We start from the raw sequence: 17,636 nt of genomic DNA, 5'->3' as shown, positions 1-17,636 counted from the left end.
AGAGGATGAGGTATGTGTGTGTATGCATGTCTACCCTGTAGGAACAACGGAATATTGGAACATGCGGGTGTGTACATATATTTGTATATATGTGTGGGGGTTTGGGGGTGGGGGATATGGGCGTATGTCTGTGTGATTATACAAGTAAGTGTGCGTTTGTGTGCGTGTGTGTGTGTGTGTGTGGTGGGGGGAGAAGGGTTGGGGGGGCGGGGGGATGTGTGTGGGTGGGTGTGTGCCGTGGAAGCTGCGATATGTAGCCTAGAAATGAGTTTGTGGAGGGGGCCGGGGGGGGGGGGGGGGGGGTTGCAGGGTAATGTGTGTGTGTGTGTGTGTTCGTGTGAGTGAGTGTGTTGGTGCTCATGAACGTTTATGTGTATTTGATTGTGCTTTCATATCTGTGAAACTGCATGTTTGTCATATATGTTATGCATGTGTGTGTGTGTGAATGTGTGTCTGCACGTTTTACATTTACTGCAAAGCCCACACCTGAGGTTCTTGGGGTGCCATCTGGCGTCCCAGTGCAGTAGAAGGTGTAGCCCCCTCCAACCTGGTTTTGTTCAGGGCTGGTATGTCCACCTGGTAGCGATCAAGCATTCTAGCAACGAGTGTTGTGTACCTTTCTGGTCTGTCGTCTCTGTCTCAAAAGGTGCGAACATTCCAGGCACCCAGAGTCAGGGCATGACTCCTGGTTCTTTTCTTCTGTTGTTTTCGACCGCTAGTGTTGGATGTCCAAGAAGGTGCGGTTTCCTACTAGGTACTAGGTGAGGCAGGCTTTGTTTAGGGATCCTTTTATCTCCCCTTCCCCATGTGGGGAGAGCAGTGCTGTCCCTAAAAAGGGATGCTTTGACACTGTGGGAGGATACCGACGCCGCATCTGCCCCAGTCTACGACGGACGACCATCACCCACAGCCGCCTGCGTGCAGAGTCGTGACTAGGAACTGCCAGCAGCATCCTCTGCCTGTCCCCGTTACCACTTCTCCATCGCCGCAGGGCTTGGGAAAGCTGGGTGTTGAAGGGCTAGCTCGACGTTCCGACAGTTGCCTGGTTGCCTGACCAGCGCAGGTGACTTTTTTTTTAGTGAAGAGGAATTGTGCAGTCCCTTCCCCACTCTCTCGCCTGCCGACGCTCACAGTCCCACAGGTGCAGATACTTCCACGTGTGAGACGGCCTCGGCAGGTGCAGGTTTTTTCTTCGGACTTCCGTCTCCTAGGAGGACTTCCAGCCAAGGATAAGAGCTCCCCCTGCCCTTTGGTCATCCTCTTCCGCCTTCACAGCCATTGGGAAAGGTTTCCTCCTCCGCCTGGTCCGTCGTTGGGTGACTTCACATACGGCAGGCAGTACTGGGTTACATGGTACCAGTAGCAAGGGCTATGCCCCTGACCTGACCCATATAAAACAAAGAAAATAAGCGAAGCGCTTCAATGCCTGCGATCTTACAGCTGTAGTGATATTGTTTCGTGACGCTGTGACATTGTCACAACTATATATGCACTGTTCAAAGTGGGATGTGTGTTGTTCACTAAAACCCCGCAATCCTGTTATCAATACCTCTTTATTTTCTTATTTATTTACTGTAAACAGTCTCATTACAGTTTCATTACTCATTGCACATTATTTTTCTTTTCCATGAGATATATTCCAAAAGTGACATATTTAAACAGATGAAAAATGTCTGACAAACATTCGAGGGTAACAGATCAAAGAGTGTATTTATCAAAATATCAAAAACCTTTTTTTTTTCTTTTTTGTTTTGTTTTTGTTGTTGTTGTTGTGCCGGGCAGATATGGAATCTTTGATAACAGAGCTTATACTTAAGCTTTATTTAAAACTTGAGAAGGAATTGTAATCACGATTTATTTCTAGTTCAACACACACACACACACACACACACATGCGCGCGCGCGCACACACACACACGTACACACACACATGCGTGCGTGCGTGCACGCAAGCACATGCATAAGCACACACACACACACACACACACACACACACTGCACACACACAAATGTTTGCATCCAACCCTTCAAGAACCCGCGCATCGTAATAACACGTAGCAAGTGCAGTCATAGCAAGACTAAAATTCGTGCTCCTCCATTGCATCACTTGGTAAACTATTTGATGTCAATGATGCCAAGATTCAGACTTAAAAGGGAAATGGGGTGTCTTGGTGTTTCGATTTTTCTTTCTTTAATGTGTGTGTGTTGTTTGGTTGGGGAGGGGTGCAGTGTGGTTTGAGATGCAAAACGGACCTCTCCTCCCTGCGGGAGGTGGTTTCATTTGCTGTTTTTGAAATGCGTGGTGAAAGTGGTATGGTGGTAGTGTTTTGTTTTGTTTTGTTTGTTTGTTTTGTTTTGTTTTGTTTTCCCAGGTATTTGTTTGTGTGTGAATATTATTCTGGGGTGACATCTTTGGGTCAACATGCAACATTTTGGTTTCTTTCCGGTTTCGATTGTTGACATTGGGTGTTGTTTTGAGTCACTTGTTTTCTGTGTGGAAAGATTCATAGCTTCACTCCTCGTCTGAGATGTGTGATTGGCCTGCTGGCATCTTTACTGTCTAGCGTGCCTGGTGGGTAAAGTTGTGTCTGCTTTGCAATTATTTTCATTATCATTATGAGTGATCAGATTTGAGGACATGTCAACAGATAGAAATGCAGCACGGGGTAAACAGGGAACACGTGGGGTTTGTTTTTTGTTTTTTGCTTGTTTGTGTGTGTGTGTGTTTGTTTTGTTTTGTTTTTTTGTTGTTGTTGTTTTTTTTTGGGGGGGAGGTGGGGTTGTTTGTTTGGTTGGTTGGCTTTTGTTGTTGTTGGTGTTTCGGGGGGGGGGTTGTGCACAGCTGAATGGGCTTGTGAACAGATCAATCTTTTCTTCTTTTTTTTCTTTTTTTCTGTTTTGTTTTTGTTTTTTGTTGTTCTTTTCTCCAACACACACATACGCACACACACACACACACGCACACACACACACACACACACACACACACACACACACACACACATCCATGCGGGCTACTTTTTTTTCTTCTTTTTTTTTAATGACAGGTTGATGTGTCTAGATGATCGGAGGATACAATGCTTTGAGCTGCAGAATGCTGCACTCTGTGGGACCTCCCGACCTCTCCTCACTACAAGAGGTGGTTTCACTGAAATGGTGTTTCACTGTTCTCTGGGTGCATTGACATTTTCAGAAGTTTCTTTGTGTGTGTGGTTGTGCGTTTTTGTTGTTGTTGTTTTTTACATAATTGAATCGCCAGATGATGTCTTGATTCCTTTTTGGTTCTTTCTCAGTTCGGATTGTTGGTATTTGGTGGAGTTTTTCTGTGTTGACTCCCCTCCCATTCTGTTCTTTGTTTATTTATATGTTTGATTTTGATCATGTAAAAACAACTGTTCGAAAGGGTGGTTTGATTCCAAGAGAGAGGGGAGCAGACAGGGGGATATAGGATCGACTGATGATGCACACACTCGCTTGCTCTCCTCACATCAATAGCAGGGCCACATGGAGTGGTTTTTATAGTGTTTACTTTACAATACTTACTTTACAATACAGCACACACACTAAGCCGTTCACCCTACTTAGCAAAAGCAACACACAGCCCTACATAAAGTACTTCACCCTACACTTAAAGTACTTCCTACAAGCAGCACACAGTAAAAGTTCACCCTACGCCTAAAGCAGCACCCACAAGCAGCACACCTGGAACACAAACATACAACCAAAACCCAGGTCAGGTAAAATCTCAAAATATCCTGACATCACTGACATAAAAAGGGCTATACTCTCTCAGCACCTTTCATCACATGTCCACCAGTATGCACTCCTCTCACACATAGATCTATGTGTGGTAAAAAGAAGCTTCATTAAGCTTACCTGCCACCAGCAGTGACATACAATACCTTACCCCAAACATACAACTGACCAATACAACCCTGAGCGTTCAACTCATGTTACCCATCATACTTATAATAAAACTGTGTGTTACCATGACCAAACAAATCTCCTCTTTGCCTTCACAAAGTGTCCCACTGACACAAGTACATGTGTGGAAATCATTACTTCCAGCATATCTCTGGTAAACAGCAATGTGCAACAACATAGCACTGACCCTCAGTGCTCTCATTGTTAATCAACTCATCATCCACATTACAATGTGCTTTCCCACTTTGTCTGAACAAAGTAAACCACTGACACATAGCAGAACTCCTACACATGGTATCACTACTACCAACAAGTCAAACATGTGTTCAACAACACTTGCTGTTACCCCCATGTGCATACACACATGAAAAATCCTCAACACACACTGACAATTTGTTAGCCTATAGATCTGTTCAGTTCACACTGAACCAACACCACATGCTATCTACGCAATAAGTAATGCATCAAAGTACATCAAACCCACCTTAGGTGTTAGCAAAACCAAACTACTCTTCACACCTGCTATACACATACCCTCTCCATGGATTCTCATCTTTCAGTGCTTTCATTGTTTCCACAGTCAGTCAACACTGACAATACACTGACATATCAATGCACTACCCTCATTGTGTGCCAAGACACTACACCATTTGAACCAAGCATTGTGACCAAAAATAAGAACAAAATCTCTGTAACAAAATAGTAGAGGGGGGCAGGGTGGGGTGGGGGACTCAAAAGATTTTAAGCTAGTACTTCCCTCACTTAGTGGGTAGCTTTCACACATTAACCCCTTTTCTGTCCACATGCCACAAGATCAACTCAAACTGGCTGTTCACTGACACAAAACATTGTTCCCAACAAAACTAAGTTATCAACATTGCATAAAACCATTACAAGTCATGTACTCACAGCCCATCAAGGATTTCCTTGCACCTCACATCACAGATCAGTCAGTCAGCCTGTGTCAGTGTTCATTCATTCTGGGAGACAGCTAAGAACTAAGCTTAGTTGTGCTGACTGGTTTTATCCTTTCCCACAACATACTGTGCATACTAATGCAAGCTACAACACTCACTCCCCCAACTAGTTGAACTGAAATAACCAATCTTTGCTTGTCCTAGTGACGCTATGTGAATGACTGACAGATTCACTGCTTGATCCCGATTCACCCAATTCAACAGATCTGATTCGCTACAATTCAAACCTCTTCTCAAAACACATTCAAACAAGTTCACCCGTTTACGTCACAAACAGATTGGGGAGACAGGACGATACAACTCTCGGCATGTTAGCTGGCATGATCAAAGTTCACATTAGCATAAATTCTCCCTAGCTTTCGTTCCGAAGTCCCGCCATCTACCTCAGCTGTGTTTGTGAAAGGAGAGATGGGGGACGACTTGAAAGACAACAACACTCACTCCCCCAACCACAGGAGGGGGGTGAGGGAGGTGAGGGGGGCCGGCGTGGGGGTGGTGGTGGGGGGGGGGAACACTCCTGCATTTGCACAAGTTGTGCCTGTTGCACGTGACCATGCTGTGCCGGCTAGCTGGTTACGGCAAGTGTAGTCCACAGGGCAGATACAAAAATAGCCGAAATGTGTGCAACAAAACCGTTCTTTTCACGATAAAATAGATTAAATCATACTGATCACACTGGTATAAAGTTGACTGCTGTAGGTGGGCGGGAACATAATTAGATTTGGGTTTTTGATAATTATTTGTCACACTTCTGGCCATGAGAGATCACCTTACAAATAGTTGCAAGGCAAGAACAAGCCAGGGTTGCACAAGCGTGGTATAAGGGGTTGCCAGAGGAAAGCGTTTAGCACGGTACAGTACTTGTGACTGACTGCTGCCACGCTGATGCTGTCCTATACCTCCGTAAGTAAGTCACTGCGGCAGATGACAGATACCGTACAGAAAATAAGAAATTTCTTTGGGGTCAAAAGGAAACAAACATTTTTAATTTCATCTATTATATATAATAGATTGGTAGAAAACGCAAATTTGCTTTTATAAATGTTTTACAGTTTCTTACCAGTCATGACATTTCATAAAAAATGAAATCGGTATTATACCGACTGCAAAGGTGAATTTATGAAGGCAGCACAGGATCATTTAGTTCATAAGAACAAATATGTTGACATTTTATGCAATGCACCACTTGGAAATACTTCATGCTCTGCTTATTAACGTGTAGTATATGAATATCTAAATACGTGTTAACTAGGTTTGTTTCAATGAACATTGTTGGAGCACTGTCCAGACAATTAATTCAGAAAGCATGCTAGGAAGGCAGATGATGGCAAAATCGACCAACATCATGTTTTGATGTAAAAAGAACGGTATGAATTTTTTTTTTCTTTGGAAATGAAGCGGTATTTGCAAATGGGACTCAGGAACCCTGGCGCAGTAGACACGTCAGTTTACCGTGGGAAAGAAAATGTATCTGGCTGGAGTATGAAGGTGGCAAAATGAAATGCATCAGATAGTCATGAAGAGCAAAGACTGCCTGGAAGATGAAAATGGGTCAGTCTCCAGAACTTTGTTGGAAATGGGGATCTCTCAGTCTGATTCAATATAAACATATGTTTACAAAGATTATTCAAATGTTTCACATGTTATCAGGATTGCAATTCATTAAAGAAATGACTGCAACAATTTTGTGAGAATATGGTTTGTTCTTGTGTCTTAAATGTGTTGAAAATTATTAAAACCATCCAAAATTTTGGCGCCATTTTGTGACATGGCAATGTGTCTGAACATGAAGTGGTCAGAAACAAATAAGTACAAACCTGATTAAAATCCAGTACATACAGACCTGATCTATATTCATTTGTTGTGACAATAAAACATTGATCATCAATAAAATTAAAAAAAAAAAAAAAAAAAAAAAAAAAATATATATATATATATATATATATATATAAAATTGTACATAAAGTTTGAAACATTACGCAAAAAACCCGCGTGAGAGACGTAAACAACCCGTTCCTCTTGACGTGTGGGTTTTTTTTTTTTTTTTTTTTTTGTTTTTTTTATTCATTCAAAGGCAAGCACATTCATGAATACACTACATGTTCTTTACTTGCAACAGGTGGTCAACACACCTGTCTTCTGCAGCACATACACTCATTTTCTGGAGAAAAAAGTCTATTCAACTATTTAAATGCAATCGACGTCGCATATTAATTTTCAGTTCCGCTTTTCCGTGTTACTTTTGTGCATGTAAACGACCCAATAAAAATATACATTTGAACAAAATTAGAACTGTTTTCACATAAATCATGCGGATTCATCGCAGGAAAGCGTAAATCGGTTTGACAAACACCCTTCAATCGTGTGTGTTTGAACACAGATTCAGATAATGTGTTGTTTCCGACAGCGTATGAAATGTACACATGTTACACGGAAATCTCCGATATGTTCATTCGCACACCGTGGTTGCTATATTTAAAAAAAAACAAAAAAAACTGTGTATATTAATTTCGTCGTTGTTATGGTTTGTTTGTACATTTTTCTCTCATCCGAATAAGTTTAGACACAATCACTGTTTCTGACACATGGCGAGATGCGGTAATATTCGGATACTGTCGTAAGATTTTGAACCAAGTCAACGCTTGTAGTTCGGCAAGACAGCTTTCAGTTGAAGACTTGTTGCATCAAAAGTTCCAAACAACAAAGTTCAAAGTAGAAAATCACCCCCTTAAATTACCTTGATCCCGGCTTTTCCTATCTGGTGAAGTTTTATCACGAAATGATGTAGTTTATCAATTCACAAGACAGACGACGGAAGTGTGGAGCGAAAACATTCGTTGTATCCGAAACACGTCAATCCCTACGCGCTTATTGTTTTGCAGAAGTTGATTAGAACAGTCACATTTTACATCACACAAGTTCTGAAAAACCAAACTATACATTGATTGTGAATGAATTTCTTAAAATCAATTAAATTTGAAGCATTTCACGTTTAGTAGTGCTTGAGAAGTCAGGTGTCACATTCGGACACGGAATACATCTTCTTCGGTTCTGCTTTATGCAGATAATAAAATTCCTCATTTTCAGTTGTTGTTTGTTGTTGTTATTTTTGTTGTAGTTTGGTTGTTGTTTTTCTCATAGTCTTATTTTTACTACATTTTGTTTTTCTGCCATCCTACATATTTCTTCACTGTGAGGATAACGCTAATCAGTTTTCTGTTGATTGATCGAATAGAAAGATACAAAGAATCCGGTGTTTTGATCACATTTCTTCAGACAAAGAGGAAAATATTTGTCAAGTGATATAAATCATGCAATTCCATTTCATAATAAGATTAACAGTAGTACTTTAAACAGTTAAACACTGGGGAGAATTGATGTGAAAATGGAGTGGCTGCAGTGTTTCTGAAAAATAAAATCATCCAGGGTAGAGAAGTTAGTTTAGGTATTTTGGGCTCCATGTTACATATGTCATAAGGTTTTAGGTAATCATAATAAAATACATAATTTTGCACAGGCTTTGTTTGAATGCACTGCATTGGCTAAAGATCACAAGATAGATTCATTACTATCATTATTATAAATCCAATAATTCAAACATTTGTATCGGGAAAGTTAGTTTAGGTAACTTGGATTCAATGTTACACGTGTTACAACCAAGTTTTACATAATCATTAATAAAATTTGTGATCCATTGTTATCAATATGATTATTATTTATGGTCCATTGTAATCATTATGATTATTATTTATATCCCACGCTAAATCGACGTCCACTGCACCAGGGTTCGTGGGTCACATTTGCAAATACCGGTTCATTTCCAAAGAAAATTATGTATTTCACGCCGTTCTTTTCACATCAAGACATGATGTTCAATTTTGCCAACATCTGCCCTCTATACTTTCCGAGTTTATCGTCTGGACAGAGCGCCAATAATGTTCATTGAAACCGAACCGGGTTAACACATATTTAGATATTTATATTCTACACGTTAATAAGCAGAGCATGGAGTATATCCAAGTTGTGCATTGCGTAAACTATCAACAAGATTATACTTAAAATTATACTTACGAACTAAATGATCCCGTGCTGCCTTCGTAAATTCACCTTTGCAGTCGGTATAATACCGATTTCATTATTTATGATATGTCATGAATGGTACGAAACTGGAAAACATTCACAAAAGCGGATTTGCGTCTTCTACCAATTTAGTACAAAATATAAGAAATTGAAAATGTTTGTTTCCTTTTGACCCCAAAGAGCTCTGTTCCTAGCTTTCCGTTCAGAATCAGTTGTCTGCCGCAGTGACCTGCTCACAGATCAGCATCAGCGCGGCAGCAGTCAGTCACATGTACTGTACCGCGCTGAACGCTTTCATCTGGCGACCCCTTATACCGCGCTTGCGTAACCTTCGCCTGTGCTTGCCTTGTGACTCTTTGTAAGGAACCCTCACACAGGCAGAAGTAATAAAAAATATTCGATACTGGACATTAAAAATCAAAATCTACTTATGTTCCCGCCCCCCTATTGTGGCCAACTTTATATCAGTGTGATCAGTATGATTTATTCTATTTTATCGAAAAAAGAACGGTTTTGTTGCAGATATTTTGAACTAACGCAAATTTTAATCTAAATTCCCTGGCCTATATAACACCAAAAACAGACAAGGTTTACCAGATAATATACAGAGGGGCAGATATGAAATCTTTAGACTATCATTAATGTCTAGCCTTTCAATAATTTCAGCTAATGTTCAGGGCCTAGTTGACTTTCAAAAAAGACTTGGTGTCTTTCAGTTTCTTAGACAAAAAAAAAAAAAAAAAAAAAAAAAAAAAGTCAATGTATTTCTTGCAAGATACCCGCTTTGCAAGTAAACAAGACAGATAAGAGCTGAATGGGGATATGAATGCTTTTTTGCATATATACATCACAATCAAGAGGTGTAGCAATTCTGTTTAATAATAATACTTTTGATTAAAAATATAATTAAAGATGTTCATGGGAACTATCTGATCATATCAATACAAACTATGGAAAGGGATATCACACTGGTAAATATTTATGGTACGAATAGGGATAATCCTCAGTTTTATGTAGAATTAAGTAATCAGATTAAAGAACTGGAATCTGAAACAACAGTAATTGGAGGGGACTGGAACCTAGTTTTGATTCCACCATTAGATTACAGTAATTACAAACATGTTAATAATCCTAAGGCACAAGCAAAAGTTATTGAATTGACAGGTGATCTAGAACTGGCAGAGAAATGGCGGGAAATAAATTCAGAAATACTTAGATTTACATGGAAAAGATTAAATCCACTGCAGCAAGCTAGATTAGAAACTTTTTCTTAATTTCCAAAAATTCACTAGCTAATGTAAAAGATGTAGACATTTTGATTGGTTATAGGAGTGATCACTCTTTTATTTCAATAAAGTTTGAGTTTAGAAAAGATACTAGATCAAGGAATTTTTGGAAATTCAACTCATCACTTTTAAAAGATGAAGAATATGCAGATACGATAAATAATACAATTGAAAACATAAAAGAGCAGCTTGCTGCACTAGTATATAATAGATCAGAAATATGTAATATTCCCATAGAAAAAAAACTAAAGTTTACAAAAACCTTTCTGGTGGTAGCTGATTACTCTGTTTAGTAGGATACGACGTTTCGAACCATAGGCCCGTTGTCAAGTGATGAAAAGAGGACAGTGTGGACAGGAAAGCCTATGTGAGAAATGGGTGATGACATCTCACTACTTTCTGTTTTGATGGACCATGCACACTAAACACTTGCTGATCACCATTCAGTGCAATACATACTCTTACACACACACACACACACACACACACACACACACATATATATATATATATATATATATATATATATATATATATATATTGCTTCTAAAAAGAGGGATAGGAGGTTAAAGAAAGAATAAAGACAGAGAGATCAAGGCAGAAGGACCCAGGCGCTAGACGTCAGTGACTCTGACGTTCAGTCCATTCGGCTGTGCGGTCCCCAAGCGGTCAATGACGCGACTCTCCATGTACTTCTGTACGTGCTGTCACTGGGGTTCTGCCACACAGCTGAAATTCTTGCATGGGAGAAACTGTGGTATGGGCCAGCAAAATGCTGGCCGACAGGGTTGTTGTAGCCTAGCTTCATCGACCTCAGCTGTTCTGAGAAGCACTCGCCCAATGATCGGTAGGTCTCCCCCACATACAGTTTGGAGCAGAGGATGCAGGACAAAATGTACACAATGTCAGTAGACATGTCTGGAAACAGCTTCGTGGTTTTGTTGTACGGTCTTTAAATGAAGGGTTTGAGAAAAAAGAGATGTCCATTACACAGAGAGAAGGTATCATAATTTGCCTACCAAAAGGAGATAAACCCAGAGAATATCTTAAAAACTGGCATCCAATATCACTGTTAAACGTATCTTATAGAATTAGCTCTAGCTGTATCGCAAATAGAATGAAAATAGTCCTGGATAAAGGGAAGAAGAAGACAAAATTGACTGCAAGATTCTTCAAAACAAAAAACTTTTCAAAACAAAAAACTAGTCCTGGATAAACTTATTAATGAAGATCAAACGGGTTTTGTATCTGGCAGATATATAGGAGATAATCTAAGGCTCATTCATGATATAATCTATTACCTGAAGGAAAAAAATTTTGAGAAGGCTTTTGATTCAGTAAGTTGGAAATATATGCATAAAGTTTTAGAAAATTGTGGAATGAAAAGAGTGAAAACCGCTAAAATGTAAAGCTGGATATAGAATTGGTATTATTTGGAAACGATGATGTCACAAAAACAGATGTAATATTGGACTTTATGATTTTGTTAGCCAAGCATTTTATTTATAAATGCACAATGAGTAAGATTAAACCATGTGTGAAACTCTTCCCATTAGACTTAAGAAACCACTACAAAGACACACACACACACACACACACACACACACACACACACACACAGATATATATATATATATATATATATATATATATATATATATATATATATATATATAAACACACACCTTCGCTGGAATTGATGTTCATAGTTTATTTTCTGGAAACTGGTAACCATAAATAAAGATTGTGTAAAATAACTGTGTAAAATTATTGCATGAAACATTATACTACATCATAACAATGTCGCATGATCCAAAATTATACTGCTGTACTATAAAGCACGATAGTTAGCATTGTGTTATGTTTCATGTATTGTCGATACTATGTGCAATTTTACTCGTGATGTAACAGGCGATACTATAATATATTATGAAATATCAGCAACAAACTAGCTTACGAGTATATTACAAGACACTGGTCTTGAAAGCACCTGCTTTATTTGTTCACATGTCATGGTGGATATGCTTATATATGTTTCCATAAAACGTGGTAAAAAAAACACACACCAAAACAACCACTATATCAGTAGGAAAATATGAGAAAACAAATGTCATGGGAAAATGCGAGTAGTAGTAGTAGTAGTAGTAGTAGTAGTAGTAGTGTGTGTGTGTGAGTGATATTTTTCTCTCTTTAACTCTCTCCATACGAACGGCGAAAGAGACGACGTTAACAGCGTTTCAACCCAGTTACCATCCTCAAAATATTGCAAGCGGAAGGCTCTTATACTGAAGAGGTGAATGTTGACAAAGAAAACCACAATTCTGACGACGGAAGCTAAAGGTTGGGTCATTCAGACACCCCACTGGACATCCGAGGGGTCTGTGTAGAGGAGAAGAGACGACTGGCCGTACTGAGTGAGTTAAAAGAAAACGAAAGAAAGTTTGTTGAGGCGATACTATAAATAGTGGACAAATAATATTGTTATTGTATGTCTGCATTTCTGCCATGATATCAAACTGTATAAAAGTATGCTTGAAAAAAGACTATCTTTTTTTTCTTTTCTTTTTTTATCAAGTTGATACCGACGCATAAAGGTTCTATCATAATGTATAATTCATAAATATCCAAATAAATTACCATGATGATTATGATAACTGTATAAATGTACCATGGTTAATTTTTTTAACCCCCCAAAACATAAGAAATCTCGGCAGATCCTATTCATATACTCTCTTCCTACAAATCGAGGCAAACTTATGTAGATAGATCCTAAAATTGTTTCACCTTGGAATCTAAAAATGTCAGTTTTTATTATTATTATTATTATTATCATTATTATTATATACTAGTAATTTAAACTTCCTATCACCATTTGAACATTCTTCAATTAAGACATAATAGAAAAAAGAAATAATTTTTAAAAAAATATCAAAAAAGACAAAAAATGAAAATAAAAACCATGTTGTCCCAGACGCAAGGTCAGTAGTTTTCTTTCATGGTCTGGCTTTCTGGTGCTGTGACTGCAGGCTGCATTGCCCCATGTTCCTCGAGGGCAACGGGGTACAGGTGAATTTTGGCAGCAGCGAACACTGCTAGAACAATCCTAAATCTAGAATAAAGATTCAAAAGGAAAACTTTATAAAACTTTATAAGTGAATATTAAAAAAATCGCTGTTTTCTTTGTCAGCCATTGTGTTTTTTATCAGTTGGTTAAGATATTTTTAAAATATCTTTTTGTTACTAATAACTCGAGCCTGTGTGATCCTTTGTGTGCTTCATCAGTATCGTTGATCTGAACTCTGACATTTGGTAACATATCTACTCCTATATGTGAATACTGCTGAGGTAAAAATTATATTGAATCAATGACTCAATATTAACTGGTTGAAAAAGGTTTATGGGTTCGGGATTTAAAAGAAATAATATATGTAATCATATTGTGGCCCATCTGGCTAGTTTTTGGCTCGTTCCCATGGTGTCCTTGGAAGTGAGAGATCTGTGATTACACGCACGTGCTTCCATTATGTCCTGCCGATATTCCAACGCATCAGTGGGTCATGACATAGATTCTAAAACAACATAATATATTTCTCCTTCATGTCCTTCTTCAAGAAGAATCTCTGGCCAGATTTTCATTGACAAACCCCATTTCGTAACAACACCTTCTCTCCACAGGGAAGACGTTAGGATTGTTATAAGGCCCTTTACCTGGATACATGTGAGTACGAAAACGACGAAAACCAGCAGCTTCAAGTTTCTGAAGAATTGCTAGTTTCTGTCGGAACTTACTATCGAAAAAATGGATTTCCACTAAGAATTGTCGAACCTTGTGGATTTCCCCTTCAGTGATCATAGCTTCCAGGGCTGGCCATTCTGATGCTTCGATGTCCATTTTCAGTATGTCAAGTGTTATCTGTAGGGACAAATAAAAATGAAAGTCAAAAAAGAAAAAAGAAAGAAAATTCAATGGTGAACATCAGAACAGACGTCATTATGCACAGGGCTGTAAAACGTTTGTTCTATCACACTAACCTGAACAAGTAAAGACTATATCATATCATGTTGTATTGTGCTTCATTGGGTCATGTCATGAATTGTATTATGTCGTGCTGTTGTATATTTTATATTTGTATTCCTCCTTTTGTCGAAACAGATTTCTCTGTGTGAAATTCGGGCTGCTCTCCCCAGGGAGAGCGCTTTCGTTACACTGAGAGCGCCACCCATTCTTTTTTTTTCTTTTTCCTGCGTCCAGTTTTGTTTGTTTTCTTATCGAAGTGGATTTTCTACAGGATTTTGCCAGGGACAAACCCTGTTGTCACCGTGGGTTCTTTACGTGCGCTAAGTACATGCTGCACACAGGACCTCGGTTTATCGTCTCATCGAGATCGTATTGAGCGGTCTGGTTCTCAGCCATGGTGGAGTGAACGGAACTGTCAGGATTCAGCGACAGGTAAATGTTTGGGATGATGCCTCACAGGAGGAGAGAGACCAGCACAGACAGACTGCTCTGTGACATGGACACTCACGTTGTCATGATGCAGCATGGCCTTGATCTCGGACAGGGTTTTGAAGCCTTTGGACCTGTGTTTTGGGGGATCTGGTGCTGGGAGCCTCCGATGCCTATCTTGTAGAACCACACGTTGTCAGACCTTTGGTGAGTGTCAGCTTTCATGCTGTCAGGACAACAAGTTATGGTTACTGTCAAACGCGTGCTAAAGCGGACGTCCCCCCCCCCCAATGACCCGCTACATACGCCACAACACCAACATTTCTTGTTTTCAAACGTCTTTATGCCACTAGAGCACAGCATCCTTCAGCGAGAGCGGTCAAGGGCATCAGTTTCCCAGGAAGCGATGTCTATGTCACAGGCTTTGAGGTTTGTCATCAAGGTGTCCCTGAAGCACTTGCAGGGTATTCCAAGTTCGCGGTGGCCTTCCTTCAGCTGGCCATACACGAGCATCTTTGAGATCCTGGTGACTATCATGCGGACAACGTGTCCTGTTCAGCGTAGATGGCACTGGATCAGCAGGCTTTCGATGCTGGGCAGGCTGCTCCTCTCTAGGACCTGGAGGTTGGAGACCCTGTCTTGCCACTTTATGCCGGGGATCATTCGTAGGCATCTCTGGTGAAACTGCTCAAGTTGTTGAATGTGACGGCGATACGTCGTCCAACAAGCAGTACAACAAGGTGGTCAGTACAACAGCTCTGTAGGTTTTGATTTTAGTTCTGAGCCTGATGCCTTTGTTGTTACACAGCCTGTTGTTGAGTCTGCCAAAGGCAGAGCTGGCCTTGGCGATGCGCAGCGTCACTTCTGCATCAAGGGCTCCGTTGCTGCACTGGGTGCTGCCCAGGTAGCAAAGCTTGTCGAGGCACTGGCGTTCTGTGAGCTAGCTGGTTGGTACATGGACTCGGTCTTGCTGAGGCTGATGGTCAGTCCAAAGCGCCTGCAGGAGGTTGAGAACCTATCCACAATGAACTGCATGTCCTCATGGGTGTGTGCAGCAAGCGCGCAGTCATCAGCGAAGAGGAACTCTCTCAACAGTGCCTCAAATACCCTGGACCTGGCGTGGAGTCACCGCAAGTTGAAAAGTTTGCCATCTGTGTGAAACTGAATGTAGATGCCCCGGTCACAGTCTTGGAAGGCGTCAATCAGCATGGCAGAGAAGAGAATGGAGAACAGTGTGGGTGCCAGGACGCAGCCCTGCTTCACTCCATTTACCACAGGGAACGGATCCGACATGTCAGTATTTTCCTGTACTCTCACCTGCATGTCATTGTGGAACGACGCGATCAGCTGGATTAGGCTCTCTGGGCAGCCAAACTTTAGGAGGATCTTCCACAGACCATGGCGGTTCACCGTGCCGAAGGCCTTAGTCAGGTATACAAAGACCATGTCGAGCTCCTTGTTCTGCTCACGGCACTTCTCTTGCATCTGGCGTACGGCAAATACCATGTCACATGTTCCCCTGCCTGAGTGGAAGCCGCACTGTGCTTCAGGGATGACTGTGTTGGAGACATGGTTGATCAGTCTGTTCAGTAAGATGTGGGCGAAGATCTTGCCGGCGATACAGAGGAGAGAGATTCCAAGGTGGTTATCGCAGGATGTTTTTTTCTCCCTTCCGTTTGTAAATGTGGACAATTGAAGCATCCTTGAAATCCTGGGGGACCTCCCCTCTCTCCCAGATAGACTGGAACAGGGCGGTCACCTTGTCTGTCAGCACCTCGCCTCCATACTTGTAGATGTCAGTCTGGATTCCATCCGCTCCTGGTGCTTTTCTTGACGGTGTCAGCTTTAGGATCTTCCGGGTCTCGGCCTTGGTGGGAGGGGCAGCTAGCGAGTCATTGACTGGTAGCTGTGGGAGGGCTGCAATTACCTCGTCAGATACGGACGAGTCCCTGTTAAGGATGGTGCTGAAGTGCTCTGCCCAGCGGGCAAGGATGTCTTTCTTGTCTGTCAGGAGGGTGGTCTGGTCCAAGGCTCGGACAGGGGTTGATCCTGTGACTCTCGGTCCATACACAGCTTCGGAGACCATCATGGAAGGTCTTCATGTTGTGAGCATCAGCAGCCGACTGAAACTCTTCGGACTTTCTCTCCCACCAGGTGTTCTTCATCTCACGCAGCCTCTTCTGTACGAGTTGCTTGGTTTGCAAGAACTGGTCCTCCTTCCTCTGGCAGTCTTTATCGGATGCCGATATGCAATGTGTTCAGGAAAACCAGTCTTTGTGGCTCCTCTGTACAAAGCCAAGTGTGTCAGCTGCTGCTGTGTACACAGCATCTCTTAAGTTGCTCCATACCTCTTCTACATCAGTCGATGCAGGAATTTCTTAGAGAGCTGCTTGGATTTGCTGCTGCAGCATGCCCTTGGTGATAGGGAGGTGGTGGATGTTCAGCTTCCTGGAGGGTTTCTGCCTGCTGGTTGGAGCTTGCGTGCAAGTCTGATGTTCATCTTGCTGCGTACCAAGTGATGGTCCGACCAACAGACTGCTCCTCTCATGCAGCGTGTAATGGAAACATCACCTCTGTCCCTCTGCCGGACAATCACATAGTCCAGCATGTGCCATTGCTTGGAGCAGGGGTGCATCCATGTGTTCTTGTACTTGTCCGCTTGTTGGAAGAGGGTGTTGGTGATGGTCAGTCCATGCTGCGCACAGAGCGAGAGCAAGAGCAGTCCGTTGTCGTGCTGTCCTAGGACTTTTGGCCATGAGGAGAAGACCACGCCGACGCGGGCATTGAAATCCCCAAGGATGATCAGCCTGTCCTTTCTGTCTACCGCTGAAATGGTGCGGCTGAGCTCCTCGTAGAAAGCTTCTTTGATGTCATCAGGGTTGGTCATCGTCGAGGCATAGCAGCTGATGACTATGGCGAAGC

The sequence above is a fragment of the Babylonia areolata genome, chromosome 16 (assembly GCF_041734735.1).
Source record: "Babylonia areolata isolate BAREFJ2019XMU chromosome 16, ASM4173473v1, whole genome shotgun sequence".
In the NCBI taxonomy this organism is placed as follows: Eukaryota; Metazoa; Mollusca; class Gastropoda; order Neogastropoda; family Buccinidae; genus Babylonia; species Babylonia areolata.
This window is presented reverse-complemented; position numbering follows the sequence as displayed.